Genomic DNA, 16,964 nt, shown 5'->3' on the forward strand with positions numbered 1-16,964 from the left:
CATGTTGTTGAGGCTTTGACAGGCAGAGGAGGCAGAGGTAGCAGCGCAGGTCGTCGAGGCTTTGACAGCCAGAAGAGGCAGTGGCAGAAGCACAGGTCGTTGAGGCTTTGACAGCCTGAAGAGGCAAGGGCAGCAGCGCAGGTCGTTGAGGCTTTGACAGCCAGAAGGGGCTGCGGCAGCAGCACAGGTCATCGAGGCTTTGACAGCCAGAAGAGGCAGCAGCAGCAGCACAGGTTGTTGAGGCTTTGACAGCCAGAAGAGGCAGTGGTAGCAGCACCGGTTGTTGACGCTTTGGCAGCCAGAAGAGGCAGTGGCAGCAGCATAGCTCATCGAGGCTTTGATAAACAGAAGGGGCAGTGACAGCAGCACAGGTCATCGAGGCTTTGACAGCCAGAAGAGGCAGTGGCAGCAGCACAGATCGTCGAGGCTTTGACATCCAGAAGGGGCAGCGGCAGCAGCAGCAGCGCATGTTGTTGAGGCTTTGACAGGCAGAGGAGGCAGAGGGAGCAGCGCAGGTCGTTGAGGCTTTGACAGCCAGCACAGGCAGCGGCAGCAGCAGCACAGGTCATCGAGGCTTTGACAGCCAGAAGAGGCAGTGGCAGCAGCACAGATCGTCGAGGCTTTGACATCCAGAAGAGGCAGTGGTAGCAGCACCGGTCGTCGAGGCTTTGACAGCCAGAAGGGGCTGCGGCAGCAAAGCAGGTCGTCGAGGCTTTGACAGCCAGAAGAGGCAGTGGCAGCAGCACAGGTCGTTGAGGCTTTGACAGCCTGAAGAGGCAGTGGTAGCAGCACCGGTCGTTGACGCTTTTGCAGCCAGAAGAGGCAGTGGCAGCAGCATAGCTCATCGAGGCTTTGACAAACAGAAGAGGCAGTGACAGCAGCACAGGTCATCGAGGCTTTGACAGCCAGAAGAGGCAGTGGCCGCAGCAGCAGCGCATGTTGTTGAGGCTTTGACAGGCAGAAAAGGCAGAGGTAGCAGCGCAGGTCGTTGAGGCTTTGACAGCCAGAAGAGGCAGCGGCAGCAGCAGCACAGGTCATCGAGGCTTTGACAGCCAGAAGGGGCTGCGGCAGCAAAGCAGGTCGTCGAGGCTTTGACAGCCAGAAGAGGCAGTGGAAGCAGCACAGGTCATCGAGGCTTTGACAGCCAGAAGGGGTTGCGGCAGCAGAGCAGGTAGTCAAGGCTTTGACAGCCAGAAGAGGCAGGGGCAGCAGCGCAGGTCGTTGAGACTTTGACAGCCAGAAGGGGCTGCTGCAGCAGCACAGGTCATCGAGGCTTTGACAGCCAGAAGAGGCAGTGGCAGCAGCACAGGTCATCGAGGCTTTGACATCCAGAAGGGGCAGCGGCAGCAGCGCATGTTGTTGAGGCTTTGACAGGCAGAGGAGGCAGAGGTAGCAGCGCAGGTCGTTGAGGCTGTGACAGCCAGAAGGGGCTGCGCCAGCAAAGCAGATCGTCGAGGCTTTGACAGCCAGAAGGGGCTGCGGCAGCAGAGCAGGTTGTTGAGGCTTTGACAGCCAGAAGGGGCAGCGGCAGCAGAGCAGGTTGTTGAGGCTTTGACAGGCAGAGAAGGCAGCGGCAGCAGCACAGGTCATCGAGGCTTTGACAAACAGAAGGGGCAGTGACAGCAGCACAGGTCATCGAGGCTTTGACAGCCAGAAGAGGCAGTGGCAGCAGCACAGGTCATCGAGGCTTTGACAGCCAGAAGAGGCAGTGGCAGCAGCGCAGGTTGTCGAGGCTTTGATAGCCAGAAGAGGCAGTGGAAGCAGCACAGGTCATCGAGGCTTTGACAGCCAGAAGAGGCAGTGGTAGCAGCACAGGTCGTTGAGGCTTTGACAGCCTGAAGAGGCAGGGGCAGCAGCGCAGGTCGTTGAGGCTTTGACAGCCAGAAGGGGCTGCGGCAGCAGCACAGGTCATCGAGGCTTTGACAGCCAGAAGAGGCAGCAGCAGCAACACAGGTTGTTGAGGCTTTGACAGCCAGAAGAGGCAGTGGTAGCAGCACCGGTCGTTGACGCTTTCGCAGCCAGAAGAGGCAGTGGCAGCAGCATAGCTCATCAAGGCTTTGACAAACAGAAGGGGCAGTGACAGCAGCACAGGTCATCGAGGCTTTGACAGCCAGAAGAGGCAGTGGCAGCAGCACAGGTCGTCGAGGCTTTGACATCCAGAAAGGGCAGCGGCGGCAGCAGCAGCGCATGTTGTTGAGGCTTTGACAGGCAGAGGAGGCAGAGGTAGCAGCGCAGGTCGTTGAGGCTTTGACAGCTAGAAGAGGCAGCGGCAGCAGCAGCACAGGTCATCGAGGCTTTGACAGCCAGAAGGGGCTGCGGCAGCAAAGCAGGTCGTCGAGGCTTTTACAGCCAGAAGAGGCAGTGGAAGCAGCACAGGTCATCGAGACTTTGACAGCCAGAAGAGGCAGTGGCAGCAGGACAGGTCATCGAGGCTTTGACATCCAGAAGGGGCAGCGGCAGCAGCGCATGTTGTTGAGGCTTTGACAGGGAGAGGAGGCAGAGGTAGCAGCGCAGGTCGTTGAGGCTTTGACAGCCAGAAGGGGCTGCGGCAGCAAAGCAGGTCGTCGAGGCTTTGACAGCTAGAAGAGGCTGCGGCAGCAGAGCAGGTTGTTGAGGCTTTGACAGCCAGAAGGGGCAGCGGCAGCAGCACAGGTCATCGAGGCTTTGACAGCCAGAAGGGGCAGAGGCAGCAGCACATGTTGTTGAGGCTTTGACAGGCAGAGGAGGCAGAGGTAGCAGCGCAGGTCGTCGAGGCTTTGACAGCCAGAAGGGGCAGTGGCAGCAAAGCAGGTCGTCGAGGCTTTGACAGCCAGAAGAGGCAGTGGAAGCAGCACAGGTCATCGAGCCTTTGACAGCCAGAAGAGGCAGTAGCAGCAGCGCAGGTCGTTGAGGCTTTGACAGCCAGAAGGGCCTGCGGCAGCAGCACAGGTCGTCGAGGCTTTGACAGCCAGAAGCGGCTGCGGCAGCAGAGCAGGTCGTCGAGGCTTTGACAGCCACAAGGGGCAGCGGCAGCAGCACAGGTCATCGAGGCTTTGACAGCCAGAAGCGACTGCGGCAGCAGAGCTGGTCATCAAGGCTTTGACAGCCAGAAGAGGCAGTGGCAGCAGCATAGCTCATCGAGGCTTTGACAAACAGAAGGGGCAGTGACAGCAGCACAGGTCATCGAGGCTTTGACAGCCAGAAGAGGCAGTGGCAGCAGCACAGGTCGTCGAGGCTTTGACATCCAGAAGGGGCAGCGGCGGCAGCACAGGTCGTTGAGGCTTTGACAGCCTGAAGAGGCAGGGGCAGCAGCGCAGGTCGTTGAGGCTTTGACAGCCAGAAGGGGCTGCGGCAGCAGCACAGGTCATCGAGGCTTTGACAGCCAGAAGAGTCAGCGGCAGCAGCACAGGTCGTTGACGCTTTGACAGCCAGAAGAGGCAGCAGCAGCAGCACCGGTTGTTGACGCTTTGGCAGCCAGAAGAGGCAGTGACAGCACCACAGGTCATCGAGGCTTTGACAGCCAGAAGAAGCAGTGGCAGCAGCACAGATCGTCGAGGCTTTGACATCCAGAAGGGGCAGCGGCGGCAGCAGCAGCGCATGTTGTTGAGGCTTTGACAGGCAGAGGAGGCAGAGGTAGCAGCGCAGGTCATCGAGGTTTTGACAGCCAGAAGAGGCAGTGGCAGCAGCATAGCTCATCGAGGCTTTGACAAACAGAAGAGGCAGTGACAGCAGCACAGGTCATCGAGGCTTTGACAGCCAGAAGAGTCAGCGGCAGCAGCACAGGTCATCGAGGCTTTGACAGCCAGAAGGGGCTGCGGCAGCAAAGCAGGTCGTCGAGGCTTTTACAGCCAGAAGAGGCAGTGGAAGCAGCACAGGTCATCGAGACTTTGACAGCCAGAAGAGGCAGTGGCAGCAGGACAGGTCATCGAGGCTTTGACATCCAGAAGGGGCAGCGGCAGCAGCGCATGTTGTTGAGGCTTTGACAGGGAGAGGAGGCAGAGGTAGCAGCGCAGGTCGTTGAGGCTTTGACAGCCAGAAGGGGCTGCGGCAGCAAAGCAGGTCGTCGAGGCTTTGACAGCTAGAAGAGCCTGCGGCAGCAGAGCAGGTTGTTGAGGCTTTGACAGCCAGAAGGGGCAGCGGCAGCAGCACAGGTCATCGAGGCTTTGACAGCCAGAAGGGGCAGAGGCAGCAGCACATGTTGTTGAGGCTTTGACAGGCAGAGGAGGCAGAGGTAGCAGCGCAGGTCGTCGAGGCTTTGACAGCCAGAAGGGGCAGTGGCAGCAAAGCAGGTCGTCGAGGCTTTGACAGCCAGAAGAGGCAGTGGAAGCAGCACAGGTCATCGAGCCTTTGACAGCCAGAAGAGGCAGTAGCAGCAGCGCAGGTCGTTGAGGCTTTGACAGCCAGAAGGGCCTGCGGCAGCAGCACAGGTCGTCGAGGCTTTGACAGCCAGAAGCGGCTGCGGCAGCAGAGCAGGTCGTCGAGGCTTTGACAGCCACAAGGGGCAGCGGCAGCAGCACAGGTCATCGAGGCTTTGACAGCCAGAAGCGACTGCGGCAGCAGAGCTGGTCATCAAGGCTTTGACAGCCAGAAGAGGCAGTGGCAGCAGCATAGCTCATCGAGGCTTTGACAAACAGAAGGGGCAGTGACAGCAGCACAGGTCATCGAGGCTTTGACAGCCAGAAGAGGCAGTGGCAGCAGCACAGGTCGTCGAGGCTTTGACATCCAGAAGGGGCAGCGGCGGCAGCACAGGTCGTTGAGGCTTTGACAGCCTGAAGAGGCAGGGGCAGCAGCGCAGGTCGTTGAGGCTTTGACAGCCAGAAGGGGCTGCGGCAGCAGCACAGGTCATCGAGGCTTTGACAGCCAGAAGAGTCAGCGGCAGCAGCACAGGTCGTTGACGCTTTGACAGCCAGAAGAGGCAGCAGCAGCAGCACCGGTTGTTGACGCTTTGGCAGCCAGAAGAGGCAGTGACAGCACCACAGGTCATCGAGGCTTTGACAGCCAGAAGAAGCAGTGGCAGCAGCACAGATCGTCGAGGCTTTGACATCCAGAAGGGGCAGCGGCGGCAGCAGCAGCGCATGTTGTTGAGGCTTTGACAGGCAGAGGAGGCAGAGGTAGCAGCGCAGGTCATCGAGGTTTTGACAGCCAGAAGAGGCAGTGGCAGCAGCATAGCTCATCGAGGCTTTGACAAACAGAAGAGGCAGTTACAGCAGCACAGGTCATCGAGGCTTTGACAGCCAGAAGAGGCAGTGGCAGCAGCAGCAGCGCATGTTGTTGAGGCTTTGACAGGCAGAAAAGGCAGAGGTAGCAGTGCAGGTCGTTGAGGCTTTGACAGCCAGAAGAGGCAGCGGCAGCAGCAGCACAGGTCATCGAGGCTTTGACAGCCAGAAGGGGCTGCGGCAGCAAAGCAGGTCGTCGAGGCTTTGACAGCCAGAAGAGGCAGTGGAAGCAGCACAGGTCATCGAGGCTTTGACAGCCAGAAGGGGTTGCGGCAGCAGAGCAGGTAGTCAAGGCTTTGACAGCCAGAAGAGGCAGGGGCAGCAGCGCAGGTCGTTGAGACTTTGACAGCCAGAAGGGGCTGCTGCAGCAGCACAGGTCATCGAGGCTTTGACAGCCAGAAGAGGCAGTGGCAGCAGCACAGGTCATCGAGGCTTTGACATCCAGAAGGGGCAGCGGCAGCAGCGCATGTTGTTGAGGCTTTGACAGGCAGAGGAGGCAGAGGTAGCAGCGCAGGTCGTTGAGGCTGTGACAGCCAGAAGGGGCTGCGCCAGCAAAGCAGGTCGTCGAGGCTTTGACAGCCAGAAGGGGCTGCGGCAGCAGAGCAGGTTGTTGAGGCTTTGACAGCCAGAAGGGGCAGCGGCAGCAGCGCAGGTTGTTGAGGCTTTGACAGGCAGAGAAGGCAGCGGCAGCAGCACAGGTCATCGAGGCTTTGACAAACAGAAGGGGCAGTGACAGCAGCACAGGTCATCGAGGCTTTGACAGCCAGAAGAGGCAGTGGCAGCAGCACAGGTCATCGAGGCTTTGACAGCCAGAAGAGGCAGTGGCAGCAGCGCAGGTTGTCGAGGCTTTGATAGCCAGAAGAGGCAGTGGAAGCAGCACAGGTCATCGAGGCTTTGACAGCCAGAAGAGGCAGTGGTAGCAGCACAGGTCGTTGAGGCTTTGACAGCCTGAAGAGGCAGGGGCAGCAGCGCAGGTCGTTGAGGCTTTGACAGCCAGAAGGGGCTGCGGCAGCAGCACAGGTCATCGAGGCTTTGACAGCCAGGAGAGGCAGTGGTAGCAGCACCGGTCGTTGACGCTTTCGCAGCCAGAAGAGGCAGTGGCAGCAGCATAGCTCATCAAGGCTTTGACAAACAGAAGGGGCAGTGACAGCAGCACAGGTCATCGAGGCTTTGACAGCCAGAAGAGGCAGTGGCAGCAGCACAGGTCGTCGAGGCTTTGACATCCAGAAAGGGCAGCGGCGGCAGCAGCAGCGCATGTTGTTGAGGCTTTGACAGGCAGAGGAGGCAGAGGTAGCAGCGCAGGTCGTTGAGGCTTTGACAGCTAGAAGAGGCAGCGGCAGCAGCAGCACAGGTCATCGAGGCTTTGACAGCCAGAAGGGGCTGCGGCAGCAAAGCAGGTCGTCGAGGCTTTTACAGCCAGAAGAGGCAGTGGAAGCAGCACAGGTCATCGAGACTTTGACAGCCAGAAGAGGCAGTGGCAGCAGGACAGGTCATCGAGGCTTTGACATCCAGAAGGGGCAGCGGCAGCAGCGCATGTTGTTGAGGCTTTGACAGGGAGAGGAGGCAGAGGTAGCAGCGCAGGTCGTTGAGGCTTTGACAGCCAGAAGGGGCTGCGGCAGCAAAGCAGGTCGTCGAGGCTTTGACAGCTAGAAGAGGCTGCGGCAGCAGAGCAGGTTGTTGAGGCTTTGACAAACAGAAGGGGCAGCGGCAGCAGCACAGGTCATCGAGGCTTTGACAGCCAGAAGAGGCAGTGGCAGCAGCACAGGTCGTCGAGGCTTTGACATCCAGAAGGGGCAGCGGCGGCAGCACAGGTCGTTGAGGCTTTGACAGCCTGAAGAGGCAGGGGCAGCAGCGCAGGTCGTTGAGGCTTTGACAGCCAGAAGGGGCTGCGGCAGCAGCACAGGTCATCGAGGCTTTGACAGCCAGAAGAGTCAGCGGCAGCAGCACAGGTCATCGAGGCTTTGACATCCAGAAGGGGCAGCGGCAGCAGCGCATGTTGTTGAGGCTTTGACAGCCAGGAGAGGCAGTGGTAGCAGCACCGGTTGTTGACGCTTTGGCAGCCTGAAGAGGCAGTGGCAGCAGCATAGCTCATCGAGGCTTTGATAAACAGAAGGGGCAGTGACAGCAGCACAGATCATCGAGGCTTTGACAGCCAGAAGAGGCAGTGGCAGCAGCACAGATCGTCGAGGCTTTGACATCCAGAAGGGGCAGCGGCAGCAGCAGCAGCGCATGTTGTTGAGGCTTTGACAGGCAGAGGAGGCAGAGGGAGCAGCGCAGGTCGTTGAGGCTTTGACAGCCAGCAGAGGCAGCGGCAGCAGCAGCACAGGTCATCGAGGCTTTGACAGCCAGAAGAGGCAGTGGCAGCAGCACAGGTCGTCGAGGCTTTGACATCCAGAAGGGGCAGCTGCAGCAGCACATGTTGTTGAGGCTTTGACAGGCAGAGGAGGCAGTGGAAGCAGCACAGGTCATCGAGGCTTTGACAGCCACAAGAGGCAGTGGCAGCAGCACAGGTCGTTGAGGCTTTGACAGCCTGAAGAGGCAGGGGCAGCAGCGCAGGTCATTGAGGCTTTGACAGCCAGAAGGGGCAGCGGCAGCAGCACAGGTCATCGAGGCTTTGACAGCCAGAAGCGACTGCGGCAGCAGAGCTGGTCGTCGAGGCTTTGACAGCCAGAAGAGGCAGTGGCAGCAGAGCAGGTCATCGAGGCTTTGACAGCCAGAAGGGGTTGCGGCAGCAGAGCAGGTAGTCGAGGCTTTGACAGCCAGAAGAGGCAGGGGCAGCAGCGCAGGTCGTTGAGACTTTGACAGCCAGAAGGGGCTGCTGCAGCAGCACAGGTCATCGAGGCTTTGACAGCCAGAAGAGGCAGTGGCAGCAGCACAGGTCATCGAGGCTTTGACATCCAGAAGGGGCAGCGGCAGCAGCGCATGTTGTTGAGGCTTTGACAGGCAGAGGAGGCAGAGGTAGCAGCGCAGGTCGTTGAGGCTTTGACAGCCAGAAGGGGCTGCGCCAGCAAAGCAGGTCGTCGAGGCTTTGACAGCCAGAAGGGGCAGCGGCAGCAGAGCAGGTTGTTGAGGCTTTGACAGCCAGAAGGGGCAGCGGCAGCAGCGGAGGTTGTTGAGGCTTTGACAGGCAGAGAAGGCAGCGGCAGCAGCACAGGTCATCGAGGCTTTGACAAACAGAAGGGGCAGTGACAGCAGCAGAGGTCATCGAGGCTTTGACAGCCAGAAGAGGCAGTGGCAGCAGTACAGGTCATCAAGGCTTTGACAGCCAGAAGAGGCAGTGGCAGCAGCGCAGGTTGTCGAGGCTTTGACAGCCAGAAGGGGCTGCGGCAGCAAAGCAGGTCGTCGAGGCTTTGATAGCCAGAAGAGGCAGTGGAAGCAGCCCAGGTCATCGAGGCTTTGACAGCCAGAAGAGGCAGTGGTAGCAGCACAGGTCGTTGAGGCTTTGACAGCCTGAAGAGGCAGGGGCAGCAGCGCAGGTCGTTGAGGCTTTGACACCCAGAAGGGGCTGCGGCAGCAGCACAGGTCATCGAGGCTTTGACAGCCAGAAGAGGCAGCAGCAGCAGCACAGGTTGTTGAGGCTTTGACAGCCAGAAGAGGCAGTGGTAGCAGCACCGGTCGTTGACGCTTTCGCAGCCAGAAGAGGCAGTGGCAGCAGCATAGCTCATCAAGGCTTTGACAAACAGAAGGGGCAGTGACAGCAGCACAGGTCATCGAGGCTTTGACAGCCAGAAGAGGCAGTGGCAGCAGCACAGGTCGTCGAGGCTTTGACATCCAGAAAGGGCAGCGGCAGCAGCAGCAGCGCATGTTGTTGAGGCTTTGACAGGCAGAGGAGGCAGAGGTAGCAGCGCAGGTCGTTGAGGCTTTGACAGCCAGAAGAGGCAGCGGTAGCAGCAGCACAGGTCATCGAGGCTTTGACAGCCAGGAGGGGCTGCGGCAGCAAAGCAGGTCGTCGAGGCTTTGACAGCCAGAAGAGGCAGTGGCAGCAGCACAGGTCGTCGAGGCTTTGACATCCAGAAAGGGCAGCGGCAGCAGCAGCAGCGCATGTTGTTGAGGCTTTGACAGCCAGAAGAGGCAGCGGCAGCAGCAGCACAGGTCATCGTGGCTTTGACAGCCAGAAGGGGCTGCGGCAGCAAAGCAGGTCGTCGAGGCTTTGACAGCCAGAAGAGGCAGTGGAAGCAGCACAGGTCATCGAGGCTTTGACAGCCAGAAGAGGCAGTGGCAGCAGCACAGGTCATCGAGGCTTTGACATCCAGAAGGGGCAGCGGCAGCAGCGCATGTTGTTGAGGCTTTGACAGGGAGAGGAGGCAGAGGTAGCAGCGCAGGTCGTTGAGGCTTTGACAGCCAGAAGGGGCTGCGGCAGCAAAGCAGGTCGTCGAGGCTTTGACAGCCAGAAGAGGCTGCGGCAGCAGAGCAGGTTGTTGAGGCTTTGACAGCCAGAAGGGGCAGCGGCAGCAGAGCAGGTCATCGAGGCTTTGACAGCCAGAAGCGACTGCGGCAGCAGAGCTGGTCATCAAGGCTTTGAGAGCCAGAAGAGGCAGTGGCAGCAGCATAGCTCATCGAGGCTTTGACAAACAGAAGGGGCAGTGACAGCAGCACAGGTCATCGAGGCTTTGACAGCCAGAAGAGGCAGTGGCAGCAGCACAGGTCGTCGAGGCTTTGTCATCCAGAAGGGGCAGCGGCAGCAGTACATGTTGTTGAGGCTTTGACAGGCAGAGGAGGCAGAGGTAGCAGCGCAGGTCGTCGAGGCTTTGACAGCCAGAAGAGGCAGTGGCAGCAGCACAGGTCGTTGAGGCTTTGACAGCCAGAAGGGGCTGCTGCAGCAGCACAGGTCATCGAGGATTTGACAAACAGAAGAGGCAGTGACAGCATCACAGGTCATCGAGGCTTTGACAGCCAGAAGAGGCAGTGGCAGCAGCACAGATCGTCGAGGCTTTGACATCCAGAAGAGGCAGTGGTAGCAGCACCGGTCGTCGAGGCTTTGACAGCCAGAAGGGGCTGCGGCAGCAAAGCAGGTCGTCGAGGCTTTGACAGCCAGAAGAGGCAGTGGCAGCAGCACAGGTCGTTGAGGCTTTGACAGCCTGAAGAGGCAGTGGTAGCAGCACCGGTCGTTGACGCTTTAGCAGCCAGAAGAGGCAGTGGCAGCAGCATAGCTCATCGAGGCTTTGACAAACAGAAGAGGCAGTGACAGCAGCACAGGTCATCGAGGCTTTGACAGCCAGAAGAGGCAGTGGCAGCAGCAGTAGCGCATGTTGTTGAGGCTTTGACAGGCAGAGAAGGCAGAGGTAGCAGCGCAGGTCGTTGAGGCTTTGACAGCCAGAAGAGGCAGCGGCAGCAGCAGCACAGGTCATCGAGGCTTTGACAGCCAGAAGGGGCTGCGGCAGCAAAGCAGGTCGTCGAGGCTTTGACAGCCAGAAGCGACTGCGGCAGCAGAGCTGGTCATCAAGGCTTTGACAGCCAGAAGAGGCAGTGGCAGCAGCATAGCTCATCGAGGCTTTGACAAACAGAAGGGGCAGTGACAGCAGCACAGGTCATCGAGGCTTTGACAGCCAGAAGAGGCAGTGGCAGCAGCACAGGTCGTCGAGGCTTTGTCATCCAGAAGGGGCAGCGGCAGCAGTACATGTTGTTGAGGCTTTGACAGGCAGAGGAGGCAGAGGTAGCAGCGCAGGTCGTCGAGGCTTTGACAGCCAGAAGAGGCAGTGGCAGCAGCACAGGTCGTTGAGGCTTTGACAGCCAGAAGGGGCTGCTGCAGCAGCACAGGTCATCGAGGCTTTGACAAACAGAAGAGGCAGTGACAGCATCACAGGTCATCGAGGCTTTGACAGCCAGAAGAGGCAGTGGCAGCAGCACAGATCGTCGAGGCTTTGACATCCAGAAGAGGCAGTGGTAGCAGCACCGGTCGTTGAGGCTTTGACAGCCAGAAGAGGCAGTAGCAGCAGCACAGGTCGTTGAGGCTTTGACAGCCAGAAGAGGCAGGGGCAGCAGCGCAGGTCGTTGAGACTTTGACAGCCAGAAGGGGCTGCTGCAGCAGCACAGGTCATCGAGGCTTTGACAGCCAGAAGAGGCAGTGGCAGCAGCACAGGTCATCGAGGCTTTGACATCCAGAAGGGGCAGCGGCAGCAGCGCATGTTGTTGAGGCTTTGACAGGCAGAGGAGGCAGAGGTAGCAGCGCAGGTCGTTGAGGCTTTGACAGCCAGAAGGGGCTGCGCCAGCAAAGCAGGTCGTCGAGGCTTTGACAGCCAGAAGGGGCAGCGGCAGAAGCGCAGGTTGTTGAGGCTTTGACAGGCAGAGAAGGCAGCGGCAGCAGCACAGGTCATCGAGGCTTTGACAAACAGAAGGGGCAGTGAAAGCAGCAGAGGTCATCGAGGCTTTGACAGCCAGAAGAGGCAGTGGCAGCAGCGCAGGTTGTCGAGGCTTTGACAGCCAGAAGGGGCTGCGGCAGCAAAGCAGGTCGTCGAGGCTTTGATAGCCAGAAGAGGCAGTGGAAGCAGCCCAGGTCATCGAGGCTTTGACAGCCAGAAGAGGCAGTGGTAGCAGCACAGGTCGTTGAGGCTTTGACAGCCTGAAGAGGCAGGGGCAGCAGCGCAGGTCGTTGAGGCTTTGACACCCAGAAGGGGCTGCGGCAGCAGCACAGGTCATCGAGGCTTTGACAGCCAGAAGAGGCAGCAGCAGCAGCACAGGTTGTTGAGGCTTTGACAGCCAGAAGAGGCAGTGGTAGCAGCACCGGTCGTTGACGCTTTCGCAGCCAGAAGAGGCAGTGGCAGCAGCATAGCTCATCAAGGCTTTGACAAACAGAAGGGGCAGTGACAGCAGCACAGGTCATCGAGGCTTTGACAGCCAGAAGAGGCAGTGGCAGCAGCACAGGTCGTCGAGGCTTTGACATCCAGAAAGGGCAGCGGCAGCAGCAGCAGCGCATGTTGTTGAGGCTTTGACAGGCAGAGGAGGCAGAGGTAGCAGCGCAGGTCGTTGAGGCTTTGACATCCAGAAGAGGCAGCGGCAGCAGCAGCACAGGTCATCGAGGCTTTGACAGCCAGAAGGGGCTGCGGCAGCAAAGCAGGTCGTCGAGGCTTTGACAGCCAGAAGAGGCAGTGGCAGCAGCACAGGTCGTCGAGGCTTTGACATCCAGAAAGGGCAGCGGCAGCAGCAGCAGCGCATGTTGTTGAGGCTTTGACAGCCAGAAGAGGCAGCGGCAGCAGCAGCTCAGGTCATCGTGGCTTTGACAGCCAGAAGGGGCTGCGGCAGCAAAGCAGGTCGTCGAGGCTTTGACAGCCAGAAGAGGCAGTGGAAGCAGCACAGGTCATCGAGGCTTTGACAGCCAGAAGAGGCAGTGGCAGCAGCACAGGTCATCGAGGCTTTGACATCCAGAAGGGGCAGCGGCAGCAGCGCATGTTGTTGAGGCTTTGACAGGGAGAGGAGGCAGAGGTAGCAGCGCAGGTCGTTGAGGCTTTGACAGCCAGAAGGGGCTGCGGCAGCAAAGCAGGTCGTCGAGGCTTTGACAGCCAGAAGAGGCTGCGGCAGCAGAGCAGGTTGTTGAGGCTTTGACAGCCAGAAGGGGCAGCGGCAGCAGAGCAGGTCAACGAGGCTTTGACAGCCAGAAGCGACTGCGGCAGCAGAGCTGGTCATCAAGGCTTTGACAGCCAGAAGAGGCAGTGGCAGCAGCATAGCTCATCGAGGCTTTGACAAACAGAAGGGGCAGTGACAGCAGCACAGGTCATCGAGGCTTTGACAGCCAGAAGAGGCAGTGGCAGCAGCACAGGTCGTCGAGGCTTTGTCATCCAGAAGGGGCAGCGGCAGCAGTACATGTTGTTGAGGCTTTGACAGGCAGAGGAGGCAGAGGTAGCAGCGCAGGTCGTCGAGGCTTTGACAGCCAGAAGAGGCAGTGGCAGCAGCACAGGTCGTTGAGGCTTTGACAGCCAGAAGGGGCTGCTGCAGCAGCACAGGTCATCGAGGCTTTGACAAACAGAAGAGGCAGTGACAGCATCACAGGTCATCGAGGCTTTGACAGCCAGAAGAGGCAGTGGCAGCAGCACAGATCGTCGAGGCTTTGACATCCAGAAGAGGCAGTGGTAGCAGCACCGGTCGTCGAGGCTTTGACAGCCAGAAGGGGCTGCGGCAGCAAAGCAGGTCGTCGAGGCTTTGACAGCCAGAAGAGGCAGTGGCAGCAGCACAGGTCGTTGAGGCTTTGACAGCCTGAAGAGGCAGTGGTAGCAGCACCGGTCGTTGACGCTTTAGCAGCCAGAAGAGGCAGTGGCAGCAGCATAGCTCATCGAGGCTTTGACAAACAGAAGAGGCAGTGACAGCAGCACAGGTCATCGAGGCTTTGACAGCCAGAAGAGGCAGTGGCAGCAGCAGTAGCGCATGTTGTTGAGGCTTTGACAGGCAGAGAAGGCAGAGGTAGCAGCGCAGGTCGTTGAGGCTTTGACAGCCAGAAGAGGCAGCGGCAGCAGCAGCACAGGTCATCGAGGCTTTGACAGCCAGAAGGGGCTGCGGCAGCAAAGCAGGTCGTCGAGGCTTTGACAGCCAGAAGAGGCAGTGGAAGCAGCACAGGTCATCGAGGCTTTGACAGCTAGAAGGGGCTGCGGCAGCAAAGCAGGTCGTCGAGGCTTTGACAGCCAGAAGGGGTTGCGGCAGCAGAGCAGGTAGTCGAGGCTTTGACAGCCAGAAGAGGCAGTGGCAGCAGCACAGGTCATCGAGGCTTTGACATCCAGAAGGGGCAGCGGCAGCAGCGCATGTTGTTGAGGCTTTGACAGGCAGAGGAGGCAGAGGTAGCAGCGCAGGTCGTTGCGGCTTTGACAGCCAGAAGGGGCTGCGCCAGCAAAGCAGGTCGTCGAGGCTTTGACAGCCAGAAGGGGCTGCGGCAGCAGCACAGGTCATCGAGGCTTTGACAGCCAGAAGAGTCAGCGGCAGCAGCACAGGTCGTTGACGCTTTGACAGCCAGAAGAGGCAGCAGCAGCAGCACAGGTTGTTGAGGCTTTGACAGCCAGAAGAGGCAGTGGTAGCAGCACCGGTCGTTGACGCTTTGGCAGCCAGAAGAGGCAGTGACAGCACCACAGGTCATCGAGGCTTTGACAGCCAGAAGAAGCAGTGGCAGCAGCACAGATCGTCGAGGCTTTGACATCCAGAAGGGGCAGCGGCGGCAGCAGCAGCGCATGTTGTTGAGGCTTTGACAGGCAGAGGAGGCAGAGGTAGCAGCGCAGGTCATCGAGGTTTTGACAGCCAGAAGAGGCAGTGGAAGCAGCACAGGTCATCGAGGCTTTGACAGCCAGAAGGGGCTGCGGCAGCAAAGCAGGTCGTCGAGGCTTTGACAGCCAGAAGAGGCAGTGGAAGCAGCACAGGTCATCGAGGCTTTGACAGCCAGAAGAGGCAGTGGCAGCAGGACAGGTCGTTGAGGCTTTGACATCCTGAAGAGGCAGGGGCAGCAGCGCAGGTTATTGAGACTTTGACAGCCAGAAGGGGCTGCTGCAGCAGCACAGGTCATCGAGGCTTTGACAGCAAGAAGAGGCAGCGGCAGCAGCACAGGTCGTTGGCGCTTTGACAGCCAGAAGAGGCAGCGGCAGCAGCGCAGGTTGTTGAGGCTTTGACAGCCAGAAGAGGCAGAGGCAGCAGCCCAGGTCGTCAAGGCTTTGACATCCAGAAGGGGCAGCGGCGGCAGCGCATGTTGTTGAGGCTTTGACAGGCAGAGGAGGCAGAGGTAGCAGCACAGGTCATCGAGGCCTTTGAACGCCAGAAGGGGCTGCAGCAGCAGCGGAGGTCATCGAGGCTTTGAAAGCCAGAAGAGGCAGTGGAAGCAGCACAGGTCATCGAGGCTTTGACAGCCAGAAGAGGCAGTGGCAGCAGCACAGGTCGTTGAGGCTTTGACAGCCAGAAGGGGCAGTGGCAGCAGAGCAGGTCATCGAGGCTTTGTCAGCCAGAAGGGGCAGCGGCAGCAGCACAGGTCGTTGAGGCTTTGAGAGCTAGAGAGGCAGCGGCAGCAGCGCAGATCGTTGAGGCTTTGACAGCCAGAAGAGGCAGTGGCAGCAGCACAGGTCATTGAGGCTTTGACAGCCAGAAGAGGCAGTGGCAGCAGCACAGGTCATTGAGGCTTTGACAGCCAGAAGAGGCAGTGGCAGCAGCGCAGGTCATTGAGACTTTGACAGCCAGAAGGGGCTGCTGCAGCAGCACAGGTCATAAAGGCTTTGACAGCCAGAAGGGGCAGTGGTAGCAGAGCAGGTCTTCGAGGCTTTGACAGTGAGAAGGGGCTGCAGCAGCAGCAGAGGTCATCGAGGCTTTGACAGCCAGAAGAGGCAGTGGAAGGAGCACAGGTCATCGAGGCTTTGAGAGCTAGAGAGGCAGCGGCAGCAGCGCAGATCGTTGAAGCTTTGACAGCCAGAAGAGGCAGTGGCAGCAGCACAGGTCGTTGAGGCTTTGACAGCCAGAAGGGGCAGTGGCAGCAGAGCAGGTCGTCGAGGCTTTGACAGTGAGAAGGGGCTGCAGCAGCAGCGGAAGTCATCGAGGCTTTGACAGCCAGAAGAGGCAGTGGAAGCAGCACAGGTCGTTGAGGCTTTGACAGCCAGAAGGGGCTGCAGCAGCAGAGCAGGTCGTCGAGGCTTTGACAGCCTGAAGGGGCTGCGGCAGCAGCGCAGGTCATTGAGGCTTTGACAGCCAGAAGGGGCAGTGGTAGCAAAGCAGGTCATCGAGGCTTTGACAGTGAGAAGGGTCTGCGGCAGCAGCGCAGGTCATCGATGCTTTGACAGCCAGAAGAGGCAGTGGAAGCAGCACAGGTCATTGAGGCTTTGACAGCCAGAAGGGGCAGCGGCAGCAGCACAGGTCATCGAGGCTTTGACAGCCAGAAGCGACTGCGGCAGCAGAGCTGGTCATCAAGGGTTTGACAGCCAGAAGAGGCAGTGGCAGCAGCATAACTCATCGAGGCTTTGACAAACAGAAGGGGAAGTGACAGCAGCACAGGTCATCGAGGCTTTGAGAGCCAGAAGAGGCAGTGGCAGCAGCGCAGGTCGTCGAGGCTTTGACAGCCAGAAGGGGCAGTGGCAGCAAAGCAGGTCGTCGAGGCTTTGACAGCCAGAAGAGGCAGTGGAAGCAGCACAGGTCATCGAGGCTTTGACAGCGAGAAGAGGCAGTAGCAGCAGCGCAGGTCGTTGAGGCTTTGACAGCCAGAAGGGCCTGCGGCAGCAGCACAGGTCATCGAGGCTTTGACAGCCAGAAGGGGCTGCGGCAGCAGAGCAGGTCGTCGAGGCTTTGACAGCCACAAGGGGCAGCGGCAGCAGCACAGGTCATCGAGGCTTTGACAGCCAGAAGCGACTGCGGCAGCAGAGCTGGTCATTAAGGCTTTGACAGCCAGAAGAGGCAGTGGCAGCAGCATAGCTCATCGAGGCTTTGACAAACAGAAGGGGCAGTGACAGCAGCACAGGTCATCGAGGCTTTGACAGCCAGAAGAGGCAGTGGCAGCAGCACAGGTCATCGAGGCTTTGACAGCCAGAAGGGGCAGCGGCAGCAGCGCAGGTTGTTGAGGCTTTGACAGGCAATGGAGGCAGCGGCAGCAGCACAGGTCATCGAGGCTTTGACAGCCAGAAGCGACTGCGGCAGCAGAGCTGGTCATCTAGGCTTTGACAGCCAGAAGAGGCAGTGGCAGCAGCATAGCTCATCGAGGCTTTGACAAACAGAAGGGGCAGTGGCAGCAGCACAGGTCATCGAGGCTTTGACAGCCAGAAGAGGCAGTGGCAGCAGCACAGGTCGTCGCGGCTTTGACATCCAGAAGGGGCAGCGGCAGCAGCACAT

Source organism: Podarcis muralis, chromosome 6 (assembly GCF_964188315.1).
Source record: "Podarcis muralis chromosome 6, rPodMur119.hap1.1, whole genome shotgun sequence".
In the NCBI taxonomy this organism is placed as follows: Eukaryota; Metazoa; Chordata; class Lepidosauria; order Squamata; family Lacertidae; genus Podarcis; species Podarcis muralis.